The 18,506-nt window shown below is 39.7% G+C and overlaps 1 protein-coding gene and 1 pseudogene across 5 annotated transcripts in view; one reads left to right on the top strand and one right to left on the bottom strand.

The window, feature by feature from the left end:
• Positions 1–18,506, bottom strand: part of SND1 (staphylococcal nuclease and tudor domain containing 1) — a 439,060-nt gene that overhangs the window by 216,804 nt on the left and 203,750 nt on the right. The gene's annotated exons all lie outside the window — the stretch shown is intronic.
• LOC106997638 (CD2 antigen cytoplasmic tail-binding protein 2 pseudogene) lies at positions 15,099–16,032 on the top strand (annotated as a pseudogene).

Raw genomic sequence — 18,506 nt, 5'->3', positions numbered from 1 at the left:
CAACAGTTAAAAAGGAGAAATGCAAGAGAATACTGGTGATGAAGTGAAGGTGGCTTCCAGGATACTGCCACTGGGTGAAGAATAAAAGCAAGTTTAGAAATATCCGTGAATGGCCTATTAAATGGTGGAATATATAAGAGATGAGTATCTTAAAATAAAGAACCTATCAATCTCTGGTTTTCAAAGATACCACTATATTCCAGCAAAGAGATCAATTTAGATGCTCTTAAGAATGAATGAACAAGGTAAATGTGAGGTAGGTCTGTTGTTGGTCAAAGATATATTCTCCTAGTTATTTTCTTTACATTTCTAACCAAATATGATGCCCCAACTACATTCATTTTCCTAATAGAAAAAAAAAAATCGATCACAGACAGTAAACTTCTTACCAGTTAAAATAATTTCACATCTGCAGGTACCAAAAACATATTCAGCTTTTAGCTTAGCTTATTAGGTTTGTTTTCTAAAGCTTACAAAAGAGGAAACCAACATTCTAAAAAAGACAGTTCACCACATGGCAGAGTTGTGTGTGTGTGTGTGTGTGTTTTAAAGAAGGTCTAATTAATGTAAGATATTGTGTCATATCAACATTTTAATAGGAAAAAAAATCCTCACCTAAATTATAAAAAATAGGTGAAGAGGGAGAAGAGCACAGCAAAACAAATGTATATGGCCAAACAGAAATGTTGGGAATAAACACTGATCAATGAATTCTCTATCATCCATACCAACAAAAGAAAGAAGTTACACATAGCATTGGTATTTATTCTTCAATACCGAAAGTCATGTAATCTTATGCACTTCCTTCAGCCCTCTCAGGCCAGAGAGCAGTTCTGAGCCTGTTTCACAAAAGCCTACATGGCACAGAGCAGGAATATAGAGCAGAGGATCTGGGCTCTAACTTCAGCTCTCTCTATAGCTGTTTCACCTCACGTAAATGTGCTAAGCCTGTGCCAGTTTCCATACCTTATTATAAAATGAGATGCTAGATCTAAATGCTCTATAAAATAGCTTCTAGCTCAGACATATTATAATGAATTTTCTTTTTGAGACAGGATCTCGCTTCGTTGCCCAGGCTGGAGTATGTGGCACAATCCTAGCTCACCACAGCCTTGAACTTCCGGGCTCAAGCAATCCTCCTGCCTCAGCCTCCTGATGAATTAGACTACAGGCGTGTACCACCACGCCTGGCTAATCTTTTTATTTTTTTATAGAGATGGGGTGTCACTATGCTGCCCAGGTTGGTCTCAAACTCCTGACCTCAAGCAATCTTCCTGCCTCGGTCTCCCAAAGTGTTGGGATTATAGGTTTGAGTCCCTCCTCCCAGCCTATAATTTAATTTTTAACATGAACTAGGATCTACTTATTAATAGTCATGAAGTGCATGTTCAATATAGATGCAAACTTCTATCCATATCTTTATAATGACACTTGATGATAATATTTGAGGCCAACAAGATTGTGTATCATTTCAATGAGCATTAAGCATACCTCACACATTTCTAGTTGTGGAGCACTATGGTAGCAGGAGGAATTTCATTATTTTCAGTGATAAGATACAGTTTTCTGCATCTTATCATTGAAAATAATGAAAAACCAAACACTCATCTTCACATTTACACACAGTCATGCACTGTATAATGATGTTTTGGTCAATGATGGAGCACATATATGCATATGGATCCCATAAGATTATAATGGAGCTAAAAAATCTGCTATGGCCTAGAGACTGCGTAGTCATAGCCTGCAGCACAATGCATTACTCATATGTTTGCAGTGATGCTGGTAAAAACAAACCTACTGCACTATGAATCCTATAAAAGCATAGCCCATACAATTATGTACAGGCAGTAATGGTAATGGCTAACAATAATAAATGACTATGTTAATGGTGCATGTATTTACTACCATACTTATTACTGTTATTTTAGAGTGCACACCTTCAACTTAAAGAAATTAACTGTAAAACAGCCTCAGGTAGGTCCTTCAAGGGTTATCCAGAAGAAGGTATTGTTATCATAGGAGATGACAGCCCCATCTACATTATTGCCCCTGAAAACCTTCCAGTGGGATAAGATGTAGAGGTGGAAGACAGTGATATGGATTATCCTGACTGTGTAGGTCTAGTCTAATGTGTATGTTTGTGTCTTAGTTTTCAACAAAGGAGTTTTAAAAAGTAAAATAAATAAATTTTAAAAATAGAAAAAAGTTTACAGAATAATGATATAAAAATATTTTTGTAGCTGTCTGATAAGTTTGTGTTTTAAGCTAAGTGTTATTACAAAGGAGTCAACTTTTTTTTTTTAATTAAGCATTGTAAAATAAAAGTTATAGTAATCTAAGGTTTATTATTGAAAATGAAAACTTTTTAAAATCAATTTAATGTAGCCTAAGTGTATAGTTTATAAAGTCTACAGTACTGTACACTAACGTCCTAGGCCTTCACATTCATTTCCTATTTCATCAATGATTCACCCAAAGCAACTTCCAGTCCTGCAAGCTCCATTCACAGTAAGTACCTTTTATACTCTAATTTTACTATACCTTTTCTATGTTTAGATGTTTACATACACAAATACATGCATTGTGTCATATAACTGCCTATAGTGTTCAGTACAGCAACATGATGTACAGTTTTTAGTATAGGAACAACAGGCTATACCATACAGCGTTTGTGTGTAGTAGATGGCTATACCATCAGGGTTCGTGTGAGTACACTCCATGATGTTCAAACAATGACAATTGCCTAAGGACACATTTCTCAGAAGGTGTCCCAATTGTTAAGTAATGCATGGCTGTAGCTTGTTAAGTAGTATATTGGCCTATCAAGCTTATACTAGAAAAAGATAAGTAGCAGCAACATGTCAATAAAACCATTATGAGCTGTTTCTTGAGTGGTATGAGCTTGACAATATACTAAGGACCATAGGAGATTATTGCACAGTAAGTATTAAAAAGGCAGATGGAGTTGGTGACTACTACAGTCCTCTCACCAAAAAATTATTACTGAAAGAACCTTGACTGTAATTTCTTCTTCATTTTATAGGTGGCTAAACTGAGATCCAGAGATAGTAAGTAGTATTTAGGGATGGACAGGGGCTAGAACTCAGGTCTCAAGTCATAAAGCAGGCATCCTTCCACCATGACAGCCTGTCTCCTGCATTCAATACACAGATTAGAAGTCAACCAGAACAAACTACGTAAAGAGTGACTTACATGGATCTCAAGGGCATTATGCTAAATTTAAAAAGCCCATCTCACAGAATCACATATTATGATTCCATTTATGTAATGTTCATGAAATGACAAAACTATAGAGATGGAAAACAGTTGTCAGAGGGATGATGGGAAGGAAAAGGGGTAGAAGGGGTAGCACTAGGGAGACCTTTGTGATGACTGAATAATTTTCTACCTTCATTGGGATGGATGTGAATCGACAGTTGATAAAATGGCATAGAACTATACAAAGACGCTGTATCAATGTCAACTTCCTGGTTTTGATATTGTACTATAATTATATGAGATCTAACCACTGGTGGAAACTGGGTGAAAGGTACATGGGATGCACCTCTCTCTGCTACCCTTGCCACTTCTGTGAATCTGTAATTACTTCCAAAAAAAAGTCAATGGGATTTTAACTTACTAAAAGGAGAGAAGAAAAGCACTAATGACTCTAAACTCCATTCTCACCTAGAATAATCAGAATAATTCTCAACCAGAATAAATCTCTGAAGGTCAACGTAGACAAAACTTGTCACCATCCCTCTACTCCAAACTCTGTAATGGCTCCTGTCTCACTCAAAGCAAAGGCCAAGTACAGCCTACAAGTCTGCTGTCCCCATTCCCTTCTTCACTAACCCCATTTCCCACCACCCCTACCTTTGCTCCCTCTGCTCCAACCCTAAAGCCTTCTTTGCTATCCAGGACACTTGACCATAAGACCTCTGTCTCTAGCATTGCCTTTGCCTTCTGCTGCTTGCTTTTTCCCATCCTTCAGGTCCTTGCTTCTACACCTTGCCACTGAGGCCTCCCTGACTCTTCCCTGGCTTCCCTACTAAAAAATTTCCCCCTCCTAGCCCTGGAATACCTCCCTCGACTCTTTCATAGCTTTATTTTTCTCTATAGCACTTTTCATCACCTATATATCTTCACTGTTTCTTTATCTGATTGCCCCCACTGGAATGTAAGCGCCGCACAAAATAGATCTCTCTATTATATTCACTGATTTATCCCCAGTGCAAAGAGCTGGAGCCTGGCAACGTCATGTACTCAACTCAGTAAATAATCTGTTGACTAGAGATGGAGGGAAAAAAAAAAAAAAAAACCCCACAAACTAAAGTTAAAAAATAAAACAACCAAATAATGTTCGTGTGGCCTAAGAAAACAGGTGCAATTTGGAGATTACATGCGAATGAGGTTGTTTCACTTACATTTGGAAACATGAGATTTTAAATTCCAAGTCTGGCTTTAGTAAGATGAAACTTGAGAAAGACATTCACCTTTTAAGTCATATTTTCTGTTCTATCATACCAAGCAGACTAACTTGACCTGAAGGACCTCTAGGGTGGTAGACAAAGCTAAAGATCTAAATGATGCCACACAAGGCATCATCTGTGTTTCAGACCTTATCCAAGCTTAGAAATAAAGACATACCCCATGGGGAGCCATGGAAAGGACACGAGCATTTAACTCAAATACCCTCTATGAGGCAGAAAAGATATTACATACTGGGAATAAAATAGATATTTGTCACCTAGTGCTGTATGTGCTATGAGTCTTTTTTGTTGTTGCTGGCAGGGTCTGGTTCTGTTACCCAGGCTGGAGTACAGTGGTGCAATCACAGTTCCCTGCAACCTCCACCTCCTGGGCTCAAGTGAGCCTCCCACTTCAGCCTCCTGAGTACCTGGGACTATGGGTGCATGCTGCTACACCTGGCTTTTTTTTTTTCTTTTTTTCTTTTTAAAGTAGAGAAAAGGGTTTCACCATGTTGCCCACGCTGGACCTGAACTCTGGGGCTCAAGTGATTCACCCACCTTGGTCTCTCAAAGTGCTGGGCCACCGTGCTCTTTGCCACCGTGACTGGCCTACTATGAGTCTTATTATAAGTAAGCACCAAGTGCTGGGGGAAGACACACACAAGATGCACAATTCAGATTTTAGACAGGGTACCTACAGCAAAGCTTTCCTGAGAAATGAAGCTCTGAAGGATGAGTAAGAGCTAACCAGATGCTCTCTCCAGGTTAGAGAGCATACTAAGTTCAATAATAATGCATTTAACTTTTTTTTTTTTTTTTAAAGGAATGGTAAATGAGAACAGGGGAATGTAAATATAAACATGGAGAAGTAGGGAGGGGTCAGACCATGGCTTCGTATACTCCACTCGTAAGGCTGTGGAATGATTCTAAAAATCCGATGTGTGTTTCAAAAAGAGAATTAAAGCAGTAACGTAGAAAATGGATTGGAGGGCAGTAAGACTAGAAATAGAGAGGCTAGTAAAAAGAACTGCTGAGTTATTCTACGCTGACAGCATAAACCAGGCAGTGAGGAGAGACAGCATAGGATAAACCTAATATACCAATAGGTAATCACGTACTGGGAGTGAGGAGGAGACAAAGATGACACCACGATCTCTAGACTAAAAGACTATATAAATGGTGACACTGTCAAAAGACAGGATCATTTGAGTAAAGGAACAACAGTTGAATATAGATGGGAATCCTGCTAGAGACAGGGATAGGGAAGTCAGCAGCATCACCATGAGATCACCCAGAGACTGAATAGTGGTAAGAAGAGGGACAAGGAGAGAAGCCTAGGAAGCACAAATATTTAAGGAGCCCTCAAAGCAGATTGAGAAAAAGTTATCAGAGTTTATAGAAGGAAATCCACAAAAGTGTGGTATACTGAAAAGATGGAAGAAAACAAGATTTTAAAAGATAAGTATTAAACACTCCAGAGAGGTCAAGTAAAAGTAAAGACTAAGAAGTGTCCTTGAGGGAAGTATTGGTGAATGACAGGGAAGGTTCAAAGTTAGAAGGTAAAGGAATGAATAGCAAATGGGACAGAATTAAAATGTCTTTTAATTCTTCTAATTAACTTGGCTATGAAGAGAAGACAAGAAGAAGAAAAGTAGATACAATAGGATAGAAGACTGAAGGACAATTAAAAATAAAATTAGTTAAAAAGAGAATAGCCAATAGCACAAAATCCCAAGGAGAACAAAAGAACTGGAATCCAGAGCATGTAGGCAGAACAATTAGTTTGGAAAGAAGAAGGTGAAACTGTCTACAGAGATGGGGAGGCAGGAGGTAAGAAAGCAAGCATAATAAGGAAGGCAAACTGGAAGCTGAGAGAACAAGAAGTTAAAGGCATTTTCCCGATAACCCTATATTTACTCCATAAAGTAAGAGGTGAGACTGCTGAGAGTGATGGGAAGAGATATAGTTGAGCAGGGGGGCTTGGTGGACAAAAATGGTCAAAGTCTAAAATAGCCATGGTAGTGAAATAACACCATTAAAACAGTATTTATGGAAAATTAATCCAGGAGTATAATGCAGGAAGATTTGAAGAGGGGGAAAACCTGCAGGTACAAAATGCTTGGATCTGCCTTGTTGAGTGCATGGAATGGAGGGATGGCAAGAGTAGAAGGAAAGAACTGATAAGAGAATTCTTTAACAAATAAATAACTAAATCACCATCTTCCTAATGAAACTGCTTTCTCTCAAAACCCCAAGGAACACCTAGGCAGGATAAAACGCCTTTAATTATTTCAGCTCCTGGTGGGAATCAAAGCTATTATTGATGGGCAGCCCCTAGCTTTTAGGTTTCCCAATCCAAAATGCTATATGCTTCTTGAACCATAGCTCATAATCCAACTTAGTAACTCATTAAATATGAATGACTATGCCTACTTAAAGCACATCTGGAATATTCCCTGTACAAGTGGTGATACATTTTAATGGTTGTCCAATCAACCTGACAGCTCTTCAAAATGAGTTGTCTAGGTTCTTGGCTTCTCTTCAAGCTCAGTGTGTCTGGCCGATATGAAAAGGAATAGACTCATTTGACAGGAGAAGAGTCTAATTTGGTGAGTACTAAAAAAGTTGGGTCTAGCCCATTGCTTAGGTTGTATTTTAATAAACTACACAGGTGATTCTTGGGCACACTGGAGTTTGAAACTTTCATTTTAATCAGCATTAGAGTTAAGCATGTTGGCTATGAAATGGGAGTAAGATACAAATGGAAATGAAAAGCAGGTATGTGGTAAATTGGGAAAAGATAAGGAGAAATGAAAAGTTGACAATCATCAGCACACAAAGGGTAGATAAAGTTATGATTTAACAAAATACCACATAAAATACCACAGTCTGGGCAACATAGCGATACCCTGTCTCTATAAAAAATAAATAAATAAAAATAAATAAATTAGCTGGGCATGATGGCATGCTACCCAGGAAGCTGAAGTAGGAGGATCCAGGAGGTCAAGGCTGTCATGAACCATGATCATGTCACTGCATTCCAGCCTGAGTGATAGGGCGAGACCTTGTCTCAAAAACAAAACAATAACAAAACCAGAAAGGAGAAAAAAAAAATTACAGAATCAAGACAGTCCCTTAGAGGATGTGAAGCCAAAGGACTTAATTAAATCTTTTTTGTTTGTTTGTTTAATCTTGTACCAAAGATAAGGTATGGCACTTAGAAACAACACATCCAGTTCCTGCTTCTCATTTCATTTCTGGAGTTCATTTCCAAACATGGACAAACAATGTTTTTGACATCTGTATGGCATCTTTCTTTGAAGAAAAACTGTGTGATACAATAATGCTCTGAGCCACATTTCCTAACCTACTTCCAATCTTGATCTTCCTAAATTAACCTCAAATTCTTTACAGATAGAAGGACAGAGATCCTATAACTTAGTAAGGGCCATGGCTATGTCAACTATAGATAATTTGAAGGAACCCAGCATATGTGTAGATGCCCTCAGAGGGACACACTAATGTAATCATCAATAGTATTTCTCTCTCAATGGAATTCCTGCCTGACTGCTGATCTAGGTGCAAGCTAATTTCCCCCATGGTGAATACTGCTGTTGAGATGCAGAACTCTCCACCATCTGTTACCCAGAATTAGCATAATGACAGATTATCTAATCCCTTATATAAATGGTGCTTCTATAACACCAGTTCACTCACATCCTCATTCATATGGTCTACTTCCACCCTATAAAAATTGGTCCTCCCATTCTCCTGGTGATGGATCTGGTCTGGAGTTTACCTCCAATCTTGCCAAAGAGTCCAGGTGCTTTGCCAATGAGAAGCTTTCCTAACCTATTTTATTCAGGAGTGGGAATGCAGCTGTTATTCCAGATGCATCTGAAAAGGGGCACGCTGAAAATAAAGAAAAACTGTCTCTAGTAGACCAGCAAAATCCATAGTGCAGGGAAGGGCCTTCAATTAGATCACATTAAAAAGTCTGACAATGTATACAAAGAAAAGGATTAGTCAGCACTGAACTGGTGAGAATGAAAAAAGGGAGAAAGCAACAGAAAGAAATCAGAAAATTAAATTGGCAGCAAAGTAATAAAATTCTAACAAGAAAGACTGCTGTTTTACAGATTCAGAAGTGTTCTAGATAGCAAGACTTAGGTAGCATTGAACAAAATACGAGAATCAGACACCCAGAAAAACAAGGACATGCTCACAAATTCAAATAACCAGGAGAAGAGCACCATCGGCAAGAAGTGGATGGATGGTTGCTGGTGTCACCAAACAGAAGTGGTGAACTGTTCTACCCCCAGTGACCAGTGTAGAGAGAGCTCAATTGGAAGGAAGTGAGAAGCCATCAGATTGTATTGAAAACAATTTCCAAAACATGCTGTTTCCTCATAAACTGACCCTTTGATAGGGGTCAAGAGAAAAAGATGACAAGAAAACGTGCTTGCATATAAAGAGCTACCTAATTTCCTGGGGTGGGGGGTAGGGGAAGACTTAGAATAATGGGAGAAGTTTCTTATTGATCCTAAATAGCTAACCATTCAAATAAATTAAGTACTTATTTATAACATTTATACATCATTAAGTATACATTTCAGAAAAGTTTTGCTCAAGCTGCACTCTGTATGGGTGTATTCAACACCGGAGTATACACCATCAATAGAGACACTTTTTGAGGTACTTTCCTCTCACTTTGAAATTTTATCATTTGTCTTATAAGCATACCATATATTCATATCTTCACAACATAACCTAGGACAGGGGCAGGCAAACTCTTCTCCAGTTTTTGGAGTTAAAGTTTTATGGGGACACCACACCCATTTGTTTGCACATCATCTATGGCTGCTTTACCACTACAAAGGTAGAGCTGAATAGCTGCAAGGGAGACCATATGACTCTCAAAGCTGAAAATATTTAATATCTGGCCCTTTGAAGAAAAGTTTGCCAACTTATACCTTAGAGCACTGCTCTTTAAGGTGAGCTTTAACAGGTTACTTTCCATGATGCTTGTAATGAGGGGGTCACACTCACAGGAATAATTACTATATTTGTGTAAAAAAAACCTTAGCTATTGTTTTACGATTCTGGCAATATGACCTTCATATAGCACTGGTTAATTCATATGTTCAAAACAAAGTAACTAAGGGAGCATACTATAATATGACAGCCTCTGAGAAGAGGTAAAGCAGCCATAGATGATGTGCAAACAAATGGGTGTGGTGTCCCCATAAAACTTTAACTCCAAAAACTGGAGAAGAGTTTGCCTGCTCCTGTCCTAGGTTATGTTGTGATGATATGAATATATGGTATACTCTAAGGATAAGGTGACTTCCTCTTTACTAAGCAGTAATTTTTTTTTAGGGAAGAAAGAACATGGCATTTATTCAAGGTATTAACACTCTGGCCAAAAGACTCTACAGTAAATAAACTGGCACCTTGCTTCCACGGAACATTCACAATGCTTCCATTAAGAGTAAGGAATGCAACCAACACTGTCTTCTCCGCTTTTAAGAGCAGCAGGAGGTACAGAAAGAAGCTGTGTGGGATACTGGACTTGCTGTGCAGTGTTACCTCCTGAAGATTTTGTGGGGAAAAAATGAATTACTACATTTAGATAGTGCCTGGCACACAGTAAGCATTATATATGTTGGTGGTCACTGTTGTTGTTATTAATTTTCATTATTATTAGCATGGGCCTAGTTACGTCATTCCTCCTGGACTCAGCTGCCTTGTTTGCAAAATGAGGAAGGTGGAATAGATAGTCCTATCGATGTCTTTCTACTAAAAAATTCTATGACTTTATCAGAAGAAAAAAAGTCCAAAATACAGACATCAAGGGACATGTTCTCAAAGAAAGCATCTTTTAGGAAATAGTTGAAAAGGTGAAGTCTGACTTCACAAGTCCAGAGATCCAGGAGACGAAGCTGTCAGTGCAAATTCTTGCTTCAAATGCAACTGTGCTGGGAAGAGGTCACCCTGAGCTGATAAAGATATCGTGTTCACCTCTTCAGCAGCAGTGCACAGCCTGGGAGAGCACCCATCCATCCGCAACACTCTCAATCATACATGCCACTGCAGAGGCAAGATTCATGGCTTCAGCAACAGCCCAGTGTTATCCAATATGCATGAAACCAAAGTTTCCATCATTTCCAGTGGTCAAAGGCCAGTGAGTGTTAAATCCCAGAATACCAGGATTAATGAAGGAGTCATTAAAAACCCAGCATTAAATCACTTCTGTAGCCAATGCCGAGAGTGATGTCTGTAATACATTACAAGGCTGATTTAAAAGAAACAAGTTCCAATTTAGAAATGAATTACCTGAATTTTTTTTAACTGGTTGGATGGCTATCACAGCAATTTTGTTATTACAGGGGAAAGAGAGAATGGGTAACTTATAAATTATGCTGCAAATGGTGAATTGTCCTAAGATCACAGGGCACTGGATTCCAGGGCAAAAAACCTCTTAGAGACATATTAAGAGGAAGACAAGACTCCTGGTAATCAAGTCAGAATTTATTTTGTCCCCCAAAATATTCTAGGCGGGTAGGGTGCTGTTAACTTTTCATGCTTGGGAAATAAATTTGATCTAGAAAAGTTTTAGAATAACGACAATCTGATTCTATTTCCACAGTCCCTGCCTTTAGCAGACTAGGAAGAGTGAATGCATTCTTCAGCTCCTGCTTTTGAAGCTGCCATACATAAAAAACATGTACTTTCTAGAAAAAGACCTCTTAGGTAGTGAAATCAAAGCTAAACTGCAGAAGGTGAGGGGAATAATGTGGGGATTACCTTCTAATCCACAATGAATAGTAATGTCTTATTGCTAGACATAATCTATCAATGTGAAAAAGTCTTCAACAAATGTGTTAAAAATGAAGCATAGTGCAAAACAAAAACGTGGCACAAGTGGGCATGGCCATGCTCTGCCTATACACTCCATTCTTCCCCTGAGTTCCTAGATGGGAAAATCACAGCCTCCAGACTTTACTTACTGTTTTAGGTTATAGCATGGAATGCTGCACTGATTAAAAAACAAATAAGGCCAGGAGCGGTCGCTCACGCCTGTAATCCCAGCCCTTTGGGAGGCTGAGTCAGGTGGATCACCTAAGGTCAGGATCACCAGCCTGGCCAACATAGCAAAACCCTATCTCTACTGAAAAATATAAAAAGTAGCTAGATGTGGTGATGGGCACCTGTAATCCTAGCTATTCAGGAGGCTGAGATAGGAGAATCACTTGAACCTGGGAGTCGGAGCTTGCAGTGAGCCAAGATAGTGCCACTGCATTCCAGCCTAGTCAACAGAGTGAGACTCTGTTTCAAAAAACAAAACACAAAAACAAAACAAATGAATGACACCAGGTAGACAGGCGAAGAGCATCGCTTCACAAGCAATGATTCTCAGTCATACTCAACACACAAAATCTTAACAGTGCAAGATGAGGTATAGAAAATATTTCCAGGCCGGGCGCGGTGGCTCACGCCTGTAATCCCAGCACTTTGGGAGGCCGAGGCGGGCGGATCACAAGGTCAGGAGATCGAGACCACGGTGAAACCCCGTCTCTACTAAAAAATACAAAAAATTAGCCGGGCGCGGTTGTGGGCGCCTGTAGTCCCAGCTACTCGGGAGGCTGAGGCAGGAGAATGGCGTGAACCCAGGAGGCGGAGCTTGCAGTGAGCTGAGATCGCGCCACTGCACTCCAGCCTGGGCGACAGAGCGAGACTCCGTCTCAAAAAAAAAAAAAAAAAAAAAAAAGAAAATATTTCCAATTCAAAGGATCCAAACCAAAATGGAAATACTCATTCCTAATTCTCCCTCTTCTCTGCCAACTTATGATACAATGATTTACATCTCTCCCTGAAAAGCAGTCTTGAAGGGTTATCTAAGACCAGGTCATATAATTCTTAAAATATTATGTTATAAACATGGATGATATTCAAGATATTTAACAATTGGCACTGGCTAGTTTGTTATACCTGTGCTTACTGGCTGAATAAAAGCCCCTTTTAGAAAGGTGTGAAAGAAAACAGCTAGGGTCATAAATGGGGTTATATATAGAAGCACATCAACATAAAACAGCAAATCTACTCCAGCATATCAGTTTAGATTAAAGGCTGCCAAATAATTATACTTTGGTCATCAAAATACACATTATTAATTTCATATACATAGGCTATCCCCCAAAATAGAACACCATAAACTCTAGGGCTTCTTGGATATTTAATTTTGGGTTTCAGTCTTTATAAACCCACCAACTGACATTGAGCCTGAAAAATGATTATACTTGAATTTATTTCATCACCCCAAATATTTATGACTTGGAGATACACAAATATTTATTACTTGGAGATACAGTTTTGGTTAGCTAGCAATAAGAGAGACAACAAAAGAGGTTAACACCTTTTACTGCCTAAGGATTCCTTCTAGGAAGGTGTTTTAAAACAACAGTAATAATAAACAGTCGCTGGCTAGATAAAATCGATGAATTTGAAAATCAGTTACAGATAGGGTTAAAAGGAACCTTACAGGTCCAAATTCACTATACTACCGTTTCACTACACCACTGCTCTCTCAGATAAGCAATTCAACTAAGGTCACATCAGTGGCGAATGGCAATCAGGCCACTGAGTTGATTGGTGGGGATTACTAAGAATTAACTATTTGGGTAAAATATGATTACATTAATGAAGAACAAGCACCTTAAGCAGACTTTTGTAAATCCAGACTTCCAAGAAAACCTAATCACCTAAAATCAAGAGCCTGGGAAGGAAGAGCTACAAAAGGGAAAATCTACAACTAGATGTTACAGCCAAAAGGAAACTTGTGGCTTCATTGCTACTGCTTGTCTCACCCATAAACATTCCCACCAGTGAAATCCCCTCTACCAAGAATCTGAGAAGAGGTTTGAAGGAATTTTACATTACCAAGAAGACACATATTAAGGAAGCATAATGTTGACAGTACTGTTAATGCCACTTTCAAAAAAGACCAGCTAAGGGCCTTAGGAAAAGAGGTTAACTGACTTGCAAGGTCACACTTTAACCTGGAGGCAGAGCTAGAAATAACCATCTCCCCACTGGCCCCTCCACTGCTCTGCCATCATGTACCTTTTCCAAACAGAGTTGGTATTGAAGAAATTAACAGAGTTGTAAAAGTGATCTGAGAACATAAACATCTGTAAGGTCTTTCTTATTCCTCCTATTACCTGTATCTATGCTGCAGACTTAATCTGAGAGCAGAAAAGATTGTTGGTTTTGGCACCTCCTGTTTCCTTTAGACTCCGCTTCTCAGTGGTTAACAACATGGGTGCACACCAGAATCACCACTTAAAACACTAATGCCAGACCCCACCCCAGACAAATAAAGCAAGAACCTCTAGGGGTGAAGATTTACACTGATAAAACACCATGCATCAGTACTTAGATTTTAAATTTGGGCGTCACCATTTTTTGTAAGTACTCCAGGTGATTCTATCAAGTTCTGTGAAAAACTACCCAGACAGAAAACTTCAGCTAATATTACTCTCCTCAAGAAATCAAGGGCCAAGCATGATGTAATACAACCTAAGGCCCCAGAATCATAAATGTGTCATATCACCTGGCCTTCCCAAAGAACAAGGTCCTGAGAATTCTGGGAAGGGAATAGAGCAAACTTTAGTATTATTTCAGGAACAGCAAACTCATTCCTACTGGTTCTATTTAGGTCACAGGAAGCCAACCAATCAGTCGTGGTAGCAACCAGAGAGAAGATTCCTCCTTTTTGTCTCTGCAGAATAGAACTGCCAACTGGTCATGCTGTACTTCCTAGGCAGCTGTGATGACAAGAGCCCCTGCAAAACGTAGACATCGTGTAGGGGTGGGGAAGGGTGGCTCTCTGCCTCTCTGGGAAACAAGGACAAATAAGCTAACTTGTGGTCATTATGACAAAACCAAGCCTACATACCCAGTTTATTATTGGCTTGACATTAAACATCACTTAACAACAAAACAAAACCGCCCACCCATGCAAACACATATCCCAAAACAGAAAATTACATAATGGCATCTGGAATGATCTGCTCTGACAGTGAGAGCAGAACCAGTCAAACCAACGAGGTCTAGAAAGGTCCAAAATGGAGAGAGGCAGCCCCAGAGAGTCATTTTCACATCCCCTATAGTTTATGTAAATGCAGGTATACATAAACAACATTTTGTTCAGAGGAAGAAACTGAAGTAATAGTCTAGATTCTAGAAGACTATCATCCTACTCAGAGAAACACTAAACCATGCTAATTGGAAGTATAACTCTATGTTCTCCTACCAAACCTAATCATTCTAGATAAGAACAAATTTGTCAGAAGAAACTTGTTTTAGCACATGTTGCTTTTTAGGGTAGAGGGTCAAAATAAGTTTTATTTCACAGTGGTCAGAAAGGAAAAAGACGTCCAGGAAGAGGAATCCCACTACCTGTCCATTATGGTTTATGGCCCACATACCAGCCAGCTGGCATCACAGGAGCAGGAGAGTGGTGTTTTTGTTCCCCAGAGTCCATTAGCAACTGGACCAAACCCAATGTCACTGTTGCTAAGGTCCAGATTGTGGCAGCTGCTTTAGATTTGCACTGCATAAACAGAGTACAGAACTTCTGCAGGTAAAAGCTCTAGAAATGAGACCCCACGCCAGGCCTCAGACTTGGAAGAGGAAGACAGCTTGGGCCAGACCCCAGTGAGTGCCCAAGCCCTCTTGGAGGGACTTTTGGAGCTCCTACTGTCTAGAGAGACAGTGGTTGGGGCACTGAGGCATCTGGGGGCCCAAGAAGAGGCAAAGGGAGCAGCAAGGGGCCCAGGTGACCAAGTTCCCCGCAGCACCTGGATCGGCTCTCCGAGTTGGCTGACCAGATGGTGGCCCGGGGCAACCTTGGCAGGCACCAGGAAATGAGGGAACAGTTGGCCATGCGGCTGAAGGGTTTGGAGTGCCAGGCCCTAGGGACCCCACAATCCCACATCCCCACGCTCCCTGGACATGTTCACTGAGGAAGTGGTGGAGAGGGAACTGGAGACCCCAACCCCTACCCAGAAAGAAGAAGCAGAGTTGCCACGAGATGGTCTGGTGGATGTGATGTGGGAATATAAGTGGGTGAACCTGGGGGATGCCAAGCTGCATGGGCCCTTCACCAGCGCCCAGATGCAGACCTGGATGAGTGAAGGCTACTTTCCTGATGGTGTTTATTGCTGGAAGCTGGACCCCCTTGGTGGTCAGTTCTACAACTCTAAATGCATTGACTTTGACCTCTACACCTGAGCCTGCTGGGGGCCGAGTTTGGTGGGCCCTTCCTTCCTGAACTTTGTGGAGGAAGTCCAAGTGTCTCAGGCAGTGAGGAAATTGATGGCCATTTTTCAGTCAATTTCCTTTTCCCAATAAAAGCCTTTAGTTGTGGGGCCTTGGCTGTGCTAATGGCCAGAAGCGAGGGAACTTCTCCACAGCCCCTTTGGATTCGCCTTGATCCCTGAGTGTTCGCTTCTATGAAAATCCTCCTTGGAGGTGCCTGTCGGGGTCCTGTGGCCTCCCTGCCTGGGCTCTGCTTGCCAAGTAAACACCCCCAACTGTGCTACAAAAAAAAAAAAAAAAAAAAAAAAAGGAGAGACCCCACTTACAAAACTAAGTGAAAACAAAAATACATTAAAAAAAAAAAGTGTTGACATTTTTCCTAAGAATTGGAAACTAGAATATTTTTTAACTTACTGATTCATAGTTCTAGTACAAGTAATAAACAAGTCCAGCAAAAGTTTAAGGGCTTTGAAATTCTCTCCTTCTCTTTGGAAAGGAAGGGGTATTTTTGGTTCCTTGCTTTGAAAGACAATAAACCACTACAAAGACTCTGTGGTCAACCTTCACTCAATGATCTGATCTTTCCACAGCTGCAGAGGGTGCTAAGTGACACAAGAAGCAATATAAACATTTCAGAGGGAAATTTCTGAAAAAGTGGTGACAGGAATAAATGAATTGTTTAGTTGCTTCTTGGTGTAAAAAAAAGAAAAGGTGATTTTGTAGTCAATGACTAAATGATCCCTTTTTCACTGGGAAGGAAGAAGGATGGTGTGAGAACTGTAACATAGTTCCCATTGCTACTGACCTAATGCGTGATGGCTCATAAACCACATTTTGAACACAATAGTTGCTCACATTAAAGCAACAGTCTGCTGAATACTAGTTTATATGTAAGCAGATATATTAGAAATTCATAAGACTCCATGTAAAACCAACAACGGAAACCTGATAGAACAGCCCACCTCCCTTTATGAAGTTAATGCTCTTAAACATCTCCCAATCCTAACATACATACTCACCTCCAAGATCACAGTATTTGCTAAATCCTTCCAAGTTCCTTTTGTTTCTCTATTTAAAACACATTTTCACTAAAGGCAGAAAAATTAACCAAGGTATCACAGCAGGAAGGGCCATTCTAAAAGCTCCATGGACTATGGCTTTGAGTAAGCCTTTTCAGGTGGTGATAGAGTAAAAACATTTCCAAAAACACTAATTTGGTAGCCCTGTGCCTTTTCATCACCTCAGATAAACAGGTAAAGTAGATAGCTAGCTTACTAGCTAGAGCAAGCATACCCAGGGAAGTAGCTGGCTAGCACACCTCTTGATTTGAAAGGTATCCAATATGCTGTTTTTATTAAAGAATAAATTGTGTACCTACCAAATGGTAAATATGTGTTAAGCTTCCTGAAATATTAAGCATTACTCATGCATATCCATTACTTCTACCTGTATGCAAGTACTTACCTTAAGGAAACATAGTATACATTCAATACTTAGGGGGAAAATGAATGCAATTCACCATCAAGAAAACTGAAAAAGTGATGTGAGGAGACTAATACAAACCAAAGTGCCTCCAACGGAACAATAAAATGGCCTAGTACCAGAGTCCTCAACCATAATCCAATGAGGCATTTTGTTTTGTAAATTAAACCTTGGGTAGCTACTACTTACTAAATTCATCCTTAAAAGAATCTGTTGGGTAGCAATAACATTAGTGGATGAGTTGGCCACAGGGAGTGTGATGAAGAAAAAGAGAACAGAATATAAAATCAAATTTGAGCTTAAAGAAATAGCTGGACATGTGAGAGAGAAGTGGGAAAGAGGACAGAGAAAAGATGGAAGAGACTATTAGATTTAAAAATTAGGTCACTGGTGAGCAGCTCCCTGGAGGGCTTAGGGCTCACTTAAGTATTTGTTATGTCTTAGTCACTATGCTAAATATTTAAAATGCAGTATCACCTATAATCCCCACAATATCCTTATGAGGTATACTATTATTATCTCTAACTGATAGCTGGAAAAACAACAACAACAACAACTAAGGCCCATGATTACATGGTATCTAATAGTAGAGCTGAGTTTTTTTTTTTTTTTACCTGAGACCCATTTACTTCCAAACTCTACCTTTAAAAAAGTATCCAGGCCAGTGCAGTGACTCATGATGTAATCCCAGCACTTTGGGAGGCCAAGGTGGGAGGATTGCTTGAGCCCAGGAGTTCGAGACCAGCCTGAGCAACATGGCTAAACCTCGTCTCTACAAAAATTAGCCAGGCAGGGTGGCATTCAGCGGTGGTCCTAGTGGTGGGAGGATCACCTGAGCCCACAGAGATTGAGGCTGCAGTGAGCCATGACTATACCACAGCACTCCAGCATGGGTGACAGAGTGAGACCCTGTCTCAAAAAAACAATTCCATAGAATCTAAATATCAACAATAGTTTGCCTTAGACTTCCTCTCAACCTTATGCCAAGTGGTCCAAGTTTTTCTGCTTCTAAATTTTATATTCTTAAAAAAAAAAAAAAAAAAAAAAGCACTCAGCACTCAAAAGTACCCCCAAAATAGGAGTTATTATATAACAGGCAATTTCCCCCTATTTTCTTTTGAAAATGTTACTACAATTTTTATTACTTTTTAAAAGATCACTCAGAATTAAAGGAAGCAAATCCCTTTTAAGCAGAATCACTACTGTGAGTTACAAGAATCTATAAAA

This window comes from Macaca mulatta, chromosome 3 (assembly GCF_049350105.2).
Source record: "Macaca mulatta isolate MMU2019108-1 chromosome 3, T2T-MMU8v2.0, whole genome shotgun sequence".
Lineage (NCBI taxonomy): Eukaryota > Metazoa > Chordata > Mammalia > Primates > Cercopithecidae > Macaca > Macaca mulatta.
The sequence above is the reverse complement of the archived record's forward strand: the minus strand, read 5'-3'. Positions and strand labels throughout refer to the sequence as shown.